This window comes from Prionailurus viverrinus, chromosome C1, assembly GCF_022837055.1.
Source record: "Prionailurus viverrinus isolate Anna chromosome C1, UM_Priviv_1.0, whole genome shotgun sequence".
Lineage (NCBI taxonomy): Eukaryota > Metazoa > Chordata > Mammalia > Carnivora > Felidae > Prionailurus > Prionailurus viverrinus.
Genome location: NC_062568.1, coordinates 148,351,329 through 148,365,014, shown reverse-complemented (window position 1 = coordinate 148,365,014; position 13,686 = coordinate 148,351,329). Strand labels below are relative to the sequence as shown.

The following is a 13,686-nucleotide window of genomic DNA, read 5'->3' as shown; positions in this document are numbered from 1 at the left end:
CTTACAAATTATCCTTTTATGTGTATTCCCTGGAATCTAACCAACACAATATGAAACACATCATCACCCAAATACATAAACAATAGAAGTTCCTTTTGACAGTTATAAATTTTGCATCATTTATCCTTGAACTTTTAATTCTATTCTACTTTTCCCACATGATTTAATCCTCATGCAAAATGTTTACCTGAAACTTTATAATGGCCACTCAGACATATTTTTCTACAACAAAAACATACATACAAATAATTTTATTTTTTAATTCCTTTGACCATAAGCTTTAAATGTTGAAATGTCTACTGAATTGAATTTATACAATGATAATTATTAATGGACAATGGATCAAAAACATACGATGTAGGTTCAAATTTTGGTGGCTAATTGTTAAGCATAAAAAGTAAAATATATCTCAGCAGGATTATTGTAAGATAAAGAAAGAAGATCCTGTTCTTTTCTAAATTGGAAGAAGAAAAATTGTGAAAGGGGAGGCAAGATAGAAAAAGTTGGTCCGGGGCTCCTGGTTGGCTCAGTTGGTTAAGCGTCCGACTTCGGCTCAGGTCATGATCTCACGGTCCGTGAGTTTGAGCCCCGCGTCGGGCTCTGTGCTGACAGCTCAGAGCCTGGAGCCCGTTTCAGATTCTGTGTCTCCCTCTCTCTCTGCCCATCCCCTATTCACACTCTGTCTCTCTCTGTCTCAAAAATAAATAAACGTTAAAAAAGAAAAAAAGAAAAAGTTGGTCCAAAGGCATTCTTTTAGGAAGATCAGTTCTGGGAAGGAGCATTATATTTAGAAATTAAAGATGTAGAAGCCGATTCCCTTATATTTTTCTAAGTGTATGATTCTTTGAACATTTTTTACATATTCCAGTTTCAAAATGTTAAAAAATTTTTTTTTATCATGGTGCGCTTACATGAGGTAAAAGACTCTGCAGCTTGCATTATCTTGCCTGTCCTGGGGGCCCATAGGATTCTAAGTAGGGGCATGTGTGTTGGAAGAGTAAGAACTTAGATTTCTTACTAAAATAATGAAAAATAATGCTCAGTAAGTTTTAATGATATGCTTCACTTGGTTTATAAATACCAAACTTAGAAACTGAATAGTTATTAATAAGTTCCTTTAATCTTATGGAAAAGAAAAGTCTTTGGAATTTTGTATCTTTCACTATGAACTTGCATTCTTGGATCAGTCCGTGGCTCTGCAGGAAGACGTCACAGTCAAACAATGGACCTCAGGATAAAGTTTGAAAATTACCAACCTATTGTAATTGATGGCCCATCTCAGGCATTATTGAAAACCGTCTCCTCAAATGAAGAGTCTCTGTAGTATATAAAATATCTTGGTCTTGTAAACCAAAAAAGGAGAACATATGCCCTCCCTAAGACTTCAAGGAAGAAGCAACAGCCCCACTATCAGCCCCCAAAGCTGAAATTCTTTCTTAAACTATTCCTTGCCAATACCAGAAACCAACCCCACAACTTTCATAACTCATATATTGCATATACCCATACTGTGCTTGTCCAGTATGTTTTCATTTTCCACAAAAAAAAAACAAGTGAAAATCCCCTATTACCATGACACAAAACACGTAATGTGAAATCAGCCTATCAATTATTAACTCATATGTCCCATAAGTAGTACTATACACCCCAATATTACATAAGACATACTATGTATATTGTGCATTTCCAACATGGCTTCCAAACAGTCTTTGTAAACAGTACGTTTTTAAACTGAGTTAAAAATAATTTGACTCAAAGGTTTGGTTTCTATGTATTTTTCTTTCTCTTTGATCCCTCCCTACTACACTGAAGGCATACTTACTTAGGTCATACCAAAGAAAACAATGACTCAAGAAAGTCTTTTCTAAGTGCAAGCCAGAAAAATCCAGAGACTTTCCAGCAAAGCTGATTTTTCTGCTCTTAAAGAGCATATAAAACTTGGGTTAGCATGGACTCTGGAATTAGATTTTTGGATTCCAATCCGAGCTCTACCATTTACTAACTCTGTGTGATCTCGTCCAAGTTATTTAATCTCCCGGTAACTCAATTTTCCTCATCTGTAAAATGGCACTTAGGTGAGTTAATATTTGTGAAAAAAATGTACAGACCTGTGCTTAGTGCATACTGAGTGGTATACAAGTGCTTGTTTATTTAAAAAAGCACACACACATATAATACTCATAGCATTTTATACTTTACATACCATTTTCATGTTAGCTGTATTATTTAAATCTGTATTCTATAATATAGAAATGTAAAAAATATAGCTTGTTGCTTATCCTAGATCAAAGACCTATTAACAGACAAGTTTGTGACTCAAACCCACATGTTCTAGGTTCATATTTAAAGGTTTTGTTTTATTTCTGCCAAATCTATACCTGAATTCACTTTACTCCTAGCATCGTTTTGTTACTTGAACGATTTTCTGATATTTAAAGTTTGAACTTGCTGCACGTTTTCAGGAGCTTAAAGCAGACATACCTATAATTGAGTCTTTGCCAGCCTTTGTACCATCCTACTGGCTAGACACTACTTTCGACTAGGTTTTTCTGGTCCCTAGTCACACCTAGGTCAGTTAAAAAAACTGCCCCCTGGGAAAGGAAAGATCACTTCAAACAGTACCAGGCGACACTTATACTTGAAGTAAGAGGCCTCTTTCACACATACTGCGATGTCCAGGACTAAGATTTTCCCAGGTCTGGATAAAAATTGTGGTTAGTAGAGAACAATATGAGTATACCAACAGTCATTCATTTTCTTTCTGTTTCCAATTTCTCTAACTCAAAGACCATTACATCGTCTCTGATTGGTCATTATTTTTTCCTATTGTTCAAACTAAACTTGAGTAATAATTTCTTAAGGTTTCATTTTGTTAACATGAAATTACTCCTAGTCCAGAAAGAGAGAAACCTGTCTTTCAGGATTTTTTAAAGTTCTTTTTCTTTCTGTAAAATTTTTCAATGTTTATTCATTTTTGAGAGACAGAGAGAGACAGAGTATGAGCAGGGGAGGGACAGAGAGAGAGAGGGAGACACAGCATCTGAAGTAGGCTCCAGACTCTGAACTGTCAGCACAGAGCCCGATGTGGGGTTTGAACCCACAACCTGTGAGATCATGACCTGAGCCAAAGTGGACGCTTAACTGACTGAGCCACCCAGGTGCCCCTTAAAGTTTCTTTTCTTAACTTCCACTATGTTAATCTGGAAACTGTAGGTCTGAGTTTGAAGGAGAAAAATCTATCAAAGATCTCCCCACCTTAACTGGTTGAAACTGAAATGTCTCCTAACCCCATGTGAACTTTGGATTTGCTCCTTTACAGGTCCCTGAGTTTTTGCCCAGTTGCATGAAGTTCCAATTGAGTGCAAAACATTACTCTTTGCTTAGAATTCAATCACGAATTTGAGATTTCTTGTGCTCTTATTCTTCCTAGCTACTTCCTTTCTAAAACTCTGCCCCAGGGGTGTCTGGGTGGTTCAGCTGGTTAAGCATTGGACTTCAGCTCAGGTCATGATCTCATAGCCTGTGAGTTCAAGCCCCAATCAGGTTCTCTGCTATCAGCGCAGAGCTCGCTTCAGATCCTGTCTCCTTCTCTGCCCCTCCCCTGTGTTTTCTCTCTCTCTCTCTCAAAAATAAACATTAAAACAACAACAACAACAACAACAACAACAACAAACAACTCTGCCCCACAAAGTCAAGCCATTCCAATTTGAGTGAACTCTTAGGTCTGACTCCTCAATTTTGTGAGCCTGTCCTTGCTTGTGTTCCCTCCCCCTTATTTGTGTCATGCCTTTAGGCAAAGGTGCTAATAAGGCTCATCTTGTCTGTTTCCCTTCTCTTAGGGATTAAAGTCCTGTGTTGCCTCTTGTCTAATGTTTAAAAAGTACTGTTTCATGTATGTTTCTGGTGGGAGGGCAGGTCTGGTACTTTTTACTGCATTGTGGTCTATCTGTTGAATCAAATAACAAAACTTTGGCTTGTGCTTTGCATGCATTTTTAAAACAATTATTTTTCTATCGACTTATTTTTATTGTACTTTAAAAGTATATCAGACTGTGACAGAAGGAAAATAAAAAAGAGCCGCTTTTCACCACAACAGTTTAACTTTAATGTGCATACAAATCACCCGGGGATCTTGTTAACATTCAGATTCTGATTCGGCAGGTGTGGGAGCTAAGGCTCTACCAGTTTCATCAGATGATGGCAATGCTGCCAGTCTGTGGGCCACATTTTGGGTAGCAATGCTCTGTGCCATAGGAGGATCAACTTCTGGACTCAGACACATAACGGATACCGATAAACAGTAAGTTAGATTTACTGAAGGAGCAAAACCCACGAAGAAGCGTCAGGACAGCCCAGGTAAGAAAGAGACATTTGTTCCTTTCTTCTGCCTTTTCTCTACCCAACCCTGGAGGACTTGGTGTTAAAGGAGGAACTGAGAAGAGATCACTCAAAGAAGAAGTCAGGGTCCCAGCTCAAGACTGTACTCTGGCAAACAGCTGGCAGTGCATGAAGAAACCCTAATAGACTCTGAGATTAAACTTTTAAATGCTGAAAATGATAGAATTGGCTCAAGATAACATCAAAGTACAGGCAAATTATACAGAATATCACTGAAAGCTGTGATTAGAAGAAAAAGTTATTTCATATTTATACTTCTCAATATTAAGATGACTTGACAGAGTGGTTATGTATACACAACGCTTGCCTTGAGAACACTTTCAACTGCATTTCAAAGTTTGTATAAAAATGAAATAAAATCATGCATAAAATTATTTTAAAATGTTACCTTAGAACAGTGTCTATATAATTAAAGATTTAAAATATCCTCTTTATCCAGAGCAAAATACACACACACACAGGCGTGCACACACACACACACACACCTATACACACATACACAAACGTGCACACACACGCACCCCCGATCCCCCCACACTCACGTGGACACACACACGCACACCCAAATGCACACACTTGCGCACACACACGCGTGCACGCACACCACCACCCCCCTCCCCCCCCCGGCACACACACAGGCACGCACACACACACCAATTTTTGTAATAGAGACAAGTCACCACTTTTATGAGTGGCCTCTCTGGCCATCGATTCCAAGTTGGTCCCTTTACTTCTAATGTGTTTTCTTTCTTGAATGCAAACTTGTTCAGCTTGAAAAGGATTGGGAGATGCAGTGAAATCTAGGTAATAGAAGATATACAATGTAAGGCTGATTAACTCTAAAAAGAAAAGTTATTTTGTGACATGGAATAGGCAGTAAGATTGGATGATTTTGTAGCTGCATAAATTGAATTACAATTATTGCCAAAGGCAAGCAGCACCATTAGAAAGCACATCAAAATGGTAACCAAAGCAGACACACTGCCAGTGTTTTTAATGGGTGTATCAATTGTCCGTGGTGGAGATGTTGTTGAGAAATAACTCGATGAGACTTTTTCCGCGGTGCTTCAGACAAGGGAACTATTAAGATGTACATTCCATTGGCCTAGAAAACAGTGCATGTTTTTGGAGTTTAAGTGAACCATCTCACAAAAACTTGTGACTAAGCATGTGTGTACAAGTATACGTGCGCACGCGCACACACACACGAAACTTATGCTTGTGGCTACCTTTTGGGTATTCAAGATGAAATATTTGTCCATCAGGCTTCATTCAGGAAGCTGTGTACAATTCTGAAATTAAAAATGCTTTGTCAACTTTCCTATAGAAAAAGGAAAAAAGGTAACTAATATTTTGGTAACATGAATGAATCTACTTCTCTCGAGCTTGACTTCAATCCTACTTCCTCACTGAGGCTTTTTCTGGCCACCTCAACATAAAATGATCTATTTCACCATCATTTAATGCACTAGCTTCTTATCTGTCACTTATTTGTCATTTAAATACTGCTTAGCATCAATAATTATTTTTCTTTGTGTTACTTTCCCAGAATGCTCTTCCAGGACAAAGAATTTTGGGGTATCTCACAGTAATTTCCATGATGCCCATCACCTAGTAAATATTTAATAATAATCACTACCATTCATTGAGTTTCGAGTACCTGCAGGATACTGCTATGTTATTCACATATTCGAATCAATTTTTATGGCACCTCTGTGAGGTGGCTATTCTTTCCATTTTTCTTTTTTTCTTTTTTTTTACGTTTATTTATTTTTGAGACCGAGAGAGACAGAGCATGAACGGGGGAGGGGCAGAGAGAGAGAGGGAGACACAGAATCGGAAACAGGCTCCAGGCTCTGAGCCATCAGCCCAGAGCCCGATGCGGGGCTCGAACTCACGGACCGCAAGATCGTGACCTGGCTGAAGTCTGACGCTTAACCGACTGAGCCACCCAGGTGCCCCTTTCCATTTTTCTAAATGATGACACAGAGTCTCAGAAAAGTTAAATGACTTGCTGAATCCATGCATTGGGTTAGGGTTTGGTCTGACTCCAAAGTTTTAATTACTGTGATATCCGGCCTTCCTGGTACCCACTATATGTGTTAAGTGACAGTTCAGGAGATCAGATTCCAGGACCAGCTTTGCCTCTAAAAAAAACTCACTGATTTTGCCTTAGTCATTTTATTTCACTGGCATCAGTTTCTCTTGTTGTAAAATGAAACTAAGTCCATAGATCCTACATATGTGTTTACAGGGGAACTAGCATTTACTGAGCACCTAGTATATGCCACAAAGTATAGTAGTCACCTGCTTGCATATGCACATCTCGCTAAATCCTCCCAATGCCCCTTAAAAAGATATATTGATATATCTATTTTATAGTTGATGAAAGTGAGAATCAAGGACGTTTAGAAAATTATCCAAAAATATTCAGCCTAAAAATGAGAGAGTCTAGATTTGAACTTATGTGTGCCTGACCCTAATATCATTGTCTTTTAACTTCACCATGGCAAAAATTTGAGGAAACCTGCTATTGAGTCAATACTGACAGAGACAATCAATTTTCTATTTTGGGAGAAAAGATGCACATCATTCATTCCTTATATTCCTCTATTGGGTTCAGATTAGTCTTACTTTAAAAAATAGTCTTCCTGGTGCCTGGGTGGTTCAGTCAGTTAAATATCCAACTCTTGATTTTGGCTCGGGTCATGATCTCATGGTTCATGGGATTGAGCCCCAGAGTCGGGCTCTGTCCTGATAGCACAAAGCCTGCTTGAGATTCTCTCTCTCTCCCTCTCTCTCTCCCTCTCTCTGTGCCCCTCCCCCTGAATACTATCTCTCTCAAAATAAACTAAAAGTAAATAAATAAATAATGGTCTCCCTATCAGAAATGTATAGTTTGAGGTAGAAGTTAATCATTGACCACCAAAGTGGTCATAATAAAAAAGTCTCTAGATCCAATACTAATTTTTATCGCCGTTGAGATTCAGCAAAGTGTAGACAATATTTCAAATATCTACTTCTGGCAAATGTTATATAGAATGTCTTTGAAGTCTTTAAAATTTTCCAGTTTTCCGGTTTACAGCTAACATTTCTAGTTATCTCTAATGTGTTAACATGATTAGTATGCCCTCGTAAGGGCATGTAGTAAAGCATTTGCTTGCTCACTAGGTCCAAATATTTTTTAACCACATTAAAAAAAAATAGCAACTAATTACTCAGGGGTGGATTTGGGTATTGTTATTGTTATTCTATTTTACTCACCCCAATCTGGCATCTGACCTGCTTTCTCCCTCCCTTGCCCACCCCCATTTTCATTATAAGTATTACATCTGAATTCAGGGCAGTGAGCTGCATTTAATGCTGCTGTTAAAATAGTGTAGACTCGGAAAAGCAATTTCCTGTTTAGGGGGAAAGAATGAACAAAACCATAACTATTTCTCCCAGGATGTGTCCCAGTGCAATTTTCACCTTGAATTAAACCTTTAAGTCAAGATCTGCAAATAGTGCCAGAAACTTTTTGGCTTAGTATTGTACAGCAGTTAAGACTATTATTATTTTTTTTTCTTTTTCATCAAGTGAGTTTACAAATCAGGTAATTACCACAATGTTTTATTGTTTGCCTTTAGGTGAAAATGCTTTATTTGGCATTAAGTTGGTTCTACAAAAGAGCCCACTTAAAAAATATATACAAAGGAGTTCTCTTTATCACATGAAGGTCATACCAACTGCTAATCTAGCTTCACTGGAAAGGTCTTCTGTACAATTGATAAATAGGGAATGTGCTTATTTCAATTTCTTCCCAAGTCCTAACAGCAGATTTCTCCTCAAGGTTATATTAAACATACAAAGTGAAGAACTGAAGCAGAATCGGCCTTTACACCATGCTGTCTAAATGACTTCTTTATTTTGTTAATGAGTGTGTAGTCCAAGAGTTAATTCAGATCTACATGGTAGTGTAGTTGGGATAATCTGAATCATATGCAATTCTTTTTTTTTCTTTGTTTAATGCTTATTTATTTTCGAGACAGAGACAGGGACAGAGAGAGAGAGAGAGAGAGAGAGAGAGAGAGATGGAGCATGAGTGGGGGAGGGGCAGAGAGAGAGGGAGACACAAAATCCAAAGCAGGCTCCAGGTTCTGAGCCATGAGCACAGAGCCCGATGTGGGGCTCGAACCCACAAGCTGTGAGATCATGACCTGAACTGAAGTCAGCTGCTTAATTGACTGAGCCACCCAGGTGGCCCGTGAATCATACGCAATTCTTTTTTTTTTTTAATATGAAATTTATTGACAAATTGGTTTCCATACAACACCCAGTGCTCATCCCAAAAGGTGCTCTCCTCAATACCCATCCCCACCCTCCCCTCCCTCCCACCCCCCATCAACCCTCAGTTCTCAGTTTTTAACAGTCTCTTATGCTTTGGCTGTCTCCCACTCTAACCTCTTTTTTTTTTTTCTCCTTCCCCTCCTCCATGGGTTTCTGTTAAGTTTCTCAGGATCCACATAAGAGTGAAACCATATGGTATCTGTCTTTCTCTGTATGGCTTATTTCACTTAGCATCACACTCTCCAGTTCCATCCATGTTGCTACAAAAGGCCATATTTCATTTTTTCTCATTGCCACGTAGTACTCCATTGTGTATATAAACCACAATTTCTTTATCCATTCATCAGTTGATGGACATTTAGGCTCTTTCCATAATTTGGCTATTGTTGAGAATGCTGCTATGAACATTGGGGTACAAGTGGCCCTATGCATCAGTACTCCTGTATCCCTTGGATAAATTCCTAGCAGTGCTATTGCTGGGTCATAGGGTAGGTCTATTTTTAATTTTCTGAGGAACCTCCACACTGCTTTCCAGAGCGGCTGCACCAATTTGCATTCCCACCAACAGTGCAAGAGGGTTCCCGTTTCTCCACATCCTCTCCAGCATCTATAGTCTCCTGATTTGTTCATTTTGGCCACTCTGACTGGCGTGAGGTGATACCTGAGTGTGGTTTTGATTTGTATTTCCCTGATAAGGAGCGACGCTGAACATCTTTTCATGTGCCTGTTGGCCATCTGGTGTCTTCTTTAGAGAAGTGTCTATTCATGTTTTCTGCCCATTTCTTCACTGGGTTATTTGTTTTTCGGGTGTGGAGTTTGGTGAGCTCTTTATAGATTTTGGATACTAGCCCTTTGTCCGATATGTCATTTGCGAATATCTTTTCCCATTCCGTTGGTTGCCTTTTAGTTTTGTTGGTTGTTTCCTTGGCTGTGCAGAAGCTTTTTATCTTCATAAGGTCCCAGTAATTCACTTTTGCTTTTAATTCCCTTGCCTTTGGGGATGTGTCGAGTAAGAGATTGCTACGGCTGAGGTCAGAGATGTCTTTTCATGCTTTCTCCTCTAAGGTTTTGATGGTTTCCTGTCTCACATTCAGGTCCTTTATCCATTTTGAGTTTATTTTTGTGAATGGTGTGAGAACGTGGTCTAGTTTCAACCTTCTGCATGTTGCTGTCCAGTTCTCCCAGCACCATTTGTTAAAGAGACTGTCTTTTTTCCATTGGATGTTCTTTCCTGCTTTGTCAAAGATGAGTTGGCCATATGTTTGTGGGTCTAGTTCTGGGGTTTCTATTCTATTCCATTGGTCTATGTGTCTGTTTTGGTGCCAATACCATGCTGTCTTGATGATGACAGCTTTGTAGTAGAGGCTAAAGTCTGGGATTGGGATGCCTCCTGCTTTGGTCTTCTTCTTCAAAATTCCTTTGGCTATTCGGGGCCTTTTGTGGTTCCATATGAATTTTAGGATTGCTTGTTCTAGTTTTGAGAAGAATGCTGGTGCAATTTTGATTGGGATTGCATTGAATGTGTAGATAGCTTTGGGTAGTATTGACATTTTGACAATATTTATTTTTCCAATCCATGAGCAGGGAATGTCTTTCCATTTCTTTAAATCTTCTTCAATTTCCTTCATAAGCTTTCTATAGTTTTCAGCATACAGATCCTTTACATCTTTGGTTAGATTTATTCCTATGTATTTTATGCTTCTTGGTGCAATTGTGAATGGGATCAGTTTCTTTATTTGTCTTTCTGTTGCTTCATTGTTAGTGTATAAGAATGCAACTGATTTCTGTACATTGATTTTGTATCCTGCAACTTTGCTGAATTCCTGTATCAGTTCTAGCAGACTTTTGGTGGAGTCTATCGGATTTTCCATGTATAATATCATGTCATCTGCAAAAAGCGAAAGCTTGACTTCATCTTTGCCAATTTTGATGCCTTTGATTTCCTTTCGTTGTCTGATTGCTGATGCTAGAACTTCCAGCACTATGTTAAACAACAGCGGTGAGAGTGGGCATCCCTGTCCTGTTCCTGATCTCAGGGAAAAAGCTCTCAGTTTTTCCCCGTTGAGGATGATGTTAGCTGTGGGCTTTTCATAAATGGCTTTTATGATCTTTAAGTATGTTCCTTCTATCCCGACTTTCTCAAGGGTTTTTATTAAGAAAGGGTGCTGGATTTTGTCAAAGGCCTTTTCTGCATTGATTGACAGGATCATATGGTTCTTCTCTTTTTTTTTCTTAATGTGATGTATCACGTTGATTGATTTGCGAATATTGAACCAGCCCTGCATCCCAGGAATGAATCCCACTTGATCATGGTGAATCATTCTTTTTATATGCCGTTGAATTCGATTTGCTAGTATCTTATTGAGAATTTTTGCATCCATATTCATCAGGGATATTGGCCTGTAGTTCTCTTTTTTTACTGGGTCTCTGTCTGGTTTAGGAATCAAAGTAATACTGGCTTCATAGAATGAGTCTGGAAGTTTTCCTTCCCTTTCTATTTCTTGGAATAGCTTGAGAAGGATAGGTATTATCTCTGCTTTAAACGTCTGGTAGAACTCCCCTGGGAAGCCATCTGGTCCTGGACTCTTATTTGTTGGGAGATTTTTGATAACCGATTCAATTTCTTCGCTGGTTATGGGTCTGTTCAAGCTTTCTATTTCCTCCTGATTGAGTTTTGGAAGTGTGTGGGTGTTCAGGAATTTGTCCATTTCTTCCAGGTTGTCCAATTTGTTGGCATATAAGTTTTCATAGTATTCCCTGATAATTGTTTGTATCTCTGAGGGATTGGTTGTAATAATTCCATTTTCATTCATGATTTTATCTATTTGGGTCATCTCCCTTTTCTTTTTGAGAAGCCTGGCTAGAGGTTTGTCAATTTTGTTTATTTTTTCAAAAAACCAACTCTTGGTTTCGTTGATCTGCTCTACAGTTTTTTTAGATTCTATATTGTTTATTTCTGCTCTGATCTTTATTATTTCTCTTCTTCTGCTGGGTTTAGGCTGCCTTTGCTGTTCTGCTTCTAGTTCCTTTAGGTGTGCTGTTAGATTTTGTATTTGGGATTTTTCTTGTTTCTTGAGATAGGCCTGGATTGCAATGTATTTTCCTCTCAGGACTGCCTTCGCTGCGTCCCAAAGCGTTTGGATTGTTGTATTTTCATTTTCGTTTGTTTCCATATATTTTTTAATTTCTTCTCTAATTGCCTGGTTGACCCACTCATTCGATAGTAGGGTGTTCTTTAACCTCCATTCTTTTGGAGGTTTTCCAGACTTTTTTCTGTGGTTGATTTCAAGCTTCATAGCATTGTGGTCTGAAAGTATGCATGGTATAATTTCAATTCTTGTAAACTTATGAAGGGCTGTTTTGTGACCCAGTATATGATCTATCTTGGAGAATGTCCCATGTGCACTCAAGAAGAAAGTATATTCTGTTGCTTTGGGATGCAGAGTTCTAAATAGATCTGTCAAGTCCATCTGATCCAATGTGTCATTCAGGGCCCTTGTTTCTTTATTGACCGTGTGTCTAGATGATCTATCCATTTCTGTAAGTGGGGTGTTAAAGTCCCCTGCAATTACCACATTCTTATCAATAAGGTTGCTTATGTTTATGAGTAATTGTTTTATATATTTGGGGGCTCCAGTATTCGGCGCATAGACATTTATAATTGTTAGCTCTTCCTGATGGATGGACCCTGTAACTATTATATAATGTCCTTCTTCATCTCTTGTTACAGCCTTTAATTTAAAGTCTAGTTTGTCTGATATAAGTATGGCTACTCCAGCTTTCTTTTGGCTTCCAGTCGCATGATAAATAGTTCTCCATCCCCTCACTCTCAATCTAAAGGTGTCCTCAGGTCTAAAATGAGTCTCTTGTAGACAGCAAATAGATGGGTCTTGTTTTTTTATCCATTCTGATACCCTATGTCTTTTGGTTGCCCCATTTAATCCATTTACATTCAGTGTTATTATAGAAAGATACGGGTTTAGAGTCATTGTGATGTCTGTATGTTTTATGCTTGGAGTGATGCCTCTGGTACTTTGTCTCACAGGGTCCCCCTTAGGATCTCTTGTAGGGCTGGTTTAGTGGTGACAAATTCCTTCAGTTTTTGTTTGTTTGGGAAGACCTTTATCTCTCCTTCTATTCTAAATGACAGACTTGCTGGATAAAGGATTCTCGGCTGCATATTTTTTCTGTCTAGCACCCTGAAAATCTCGTGCCAATTCTTTCTGGCCTGCCAAGCTTCAGTAGAGAGATCAGTCACGAGTCTTATTGGTCTCCCTTTATATGTGAGGGCACGTTTACCCCTCGCTGCTTTCAGAATTTTCTCTTTATCCTTGTATTTTGCCAGTTTCACTATGATATGTCGTGCAGAAGATCGATTCAAGTTACGTCTGAAGGGAGTTCTCTGTGCCTCTTGGATTTCAATGCCTTTTTCCTTCCCCAGTTCAGGGAAGTTCTCAGCTATTATTTCTTCAAGTACCCCTTCAGCACCTTTCCCTCTCTCTTCCTCCTCTGGGATACCAATTATGCGTATATTATTTCTTTTTAGTGCATCACTTAATTCTCTAATTTTCCCCTCATACTCCTGGATTTTTTTATCTCTCTTTTTCTCAGCTTCCTCTTTTTCCATAACTTTTTCTTCTAGTTCACCTATTCTCTCCTCTGCCTCTTCAAGCCGAGCTGTGGTGGTTTCCATTTTGTTATGCATTTCGTTTAAAGCGTTTTTCAGCTCCTCGTGACTGTTCCTTAGTCCCTTGATCTCTGTAGCAAGAGATTCTCTGCTGTCCTGTATACTGTTTTCAAGCCCAGCGATTAATTTTATGACTATTATTCTAAATTCACTTTCTGTTATGTTATTTAAGTCCTTTTTGATCAGCTCATTAGCTGTTGTTATTTCCTGGAGATTCTTCTGAGGGGAATTCTTCCGCTTGGTCATTTTGGATAGTCCCTGGCGTGGTGAGG

At 38.7% G+C, this 13,686-nt stretch overlaps 1 pseudogene; it reads left to right on the top strand.

Moving 5' to 3' along the window:
* The window catches only part of LOC125171733 (tigger transposable element-derived protein 1-like), a 98,871-nt pseudogene that overhangs the window by 11,054 nt on the left and 74,131 nt on the right, over positions 1 to 13,686 (top strand).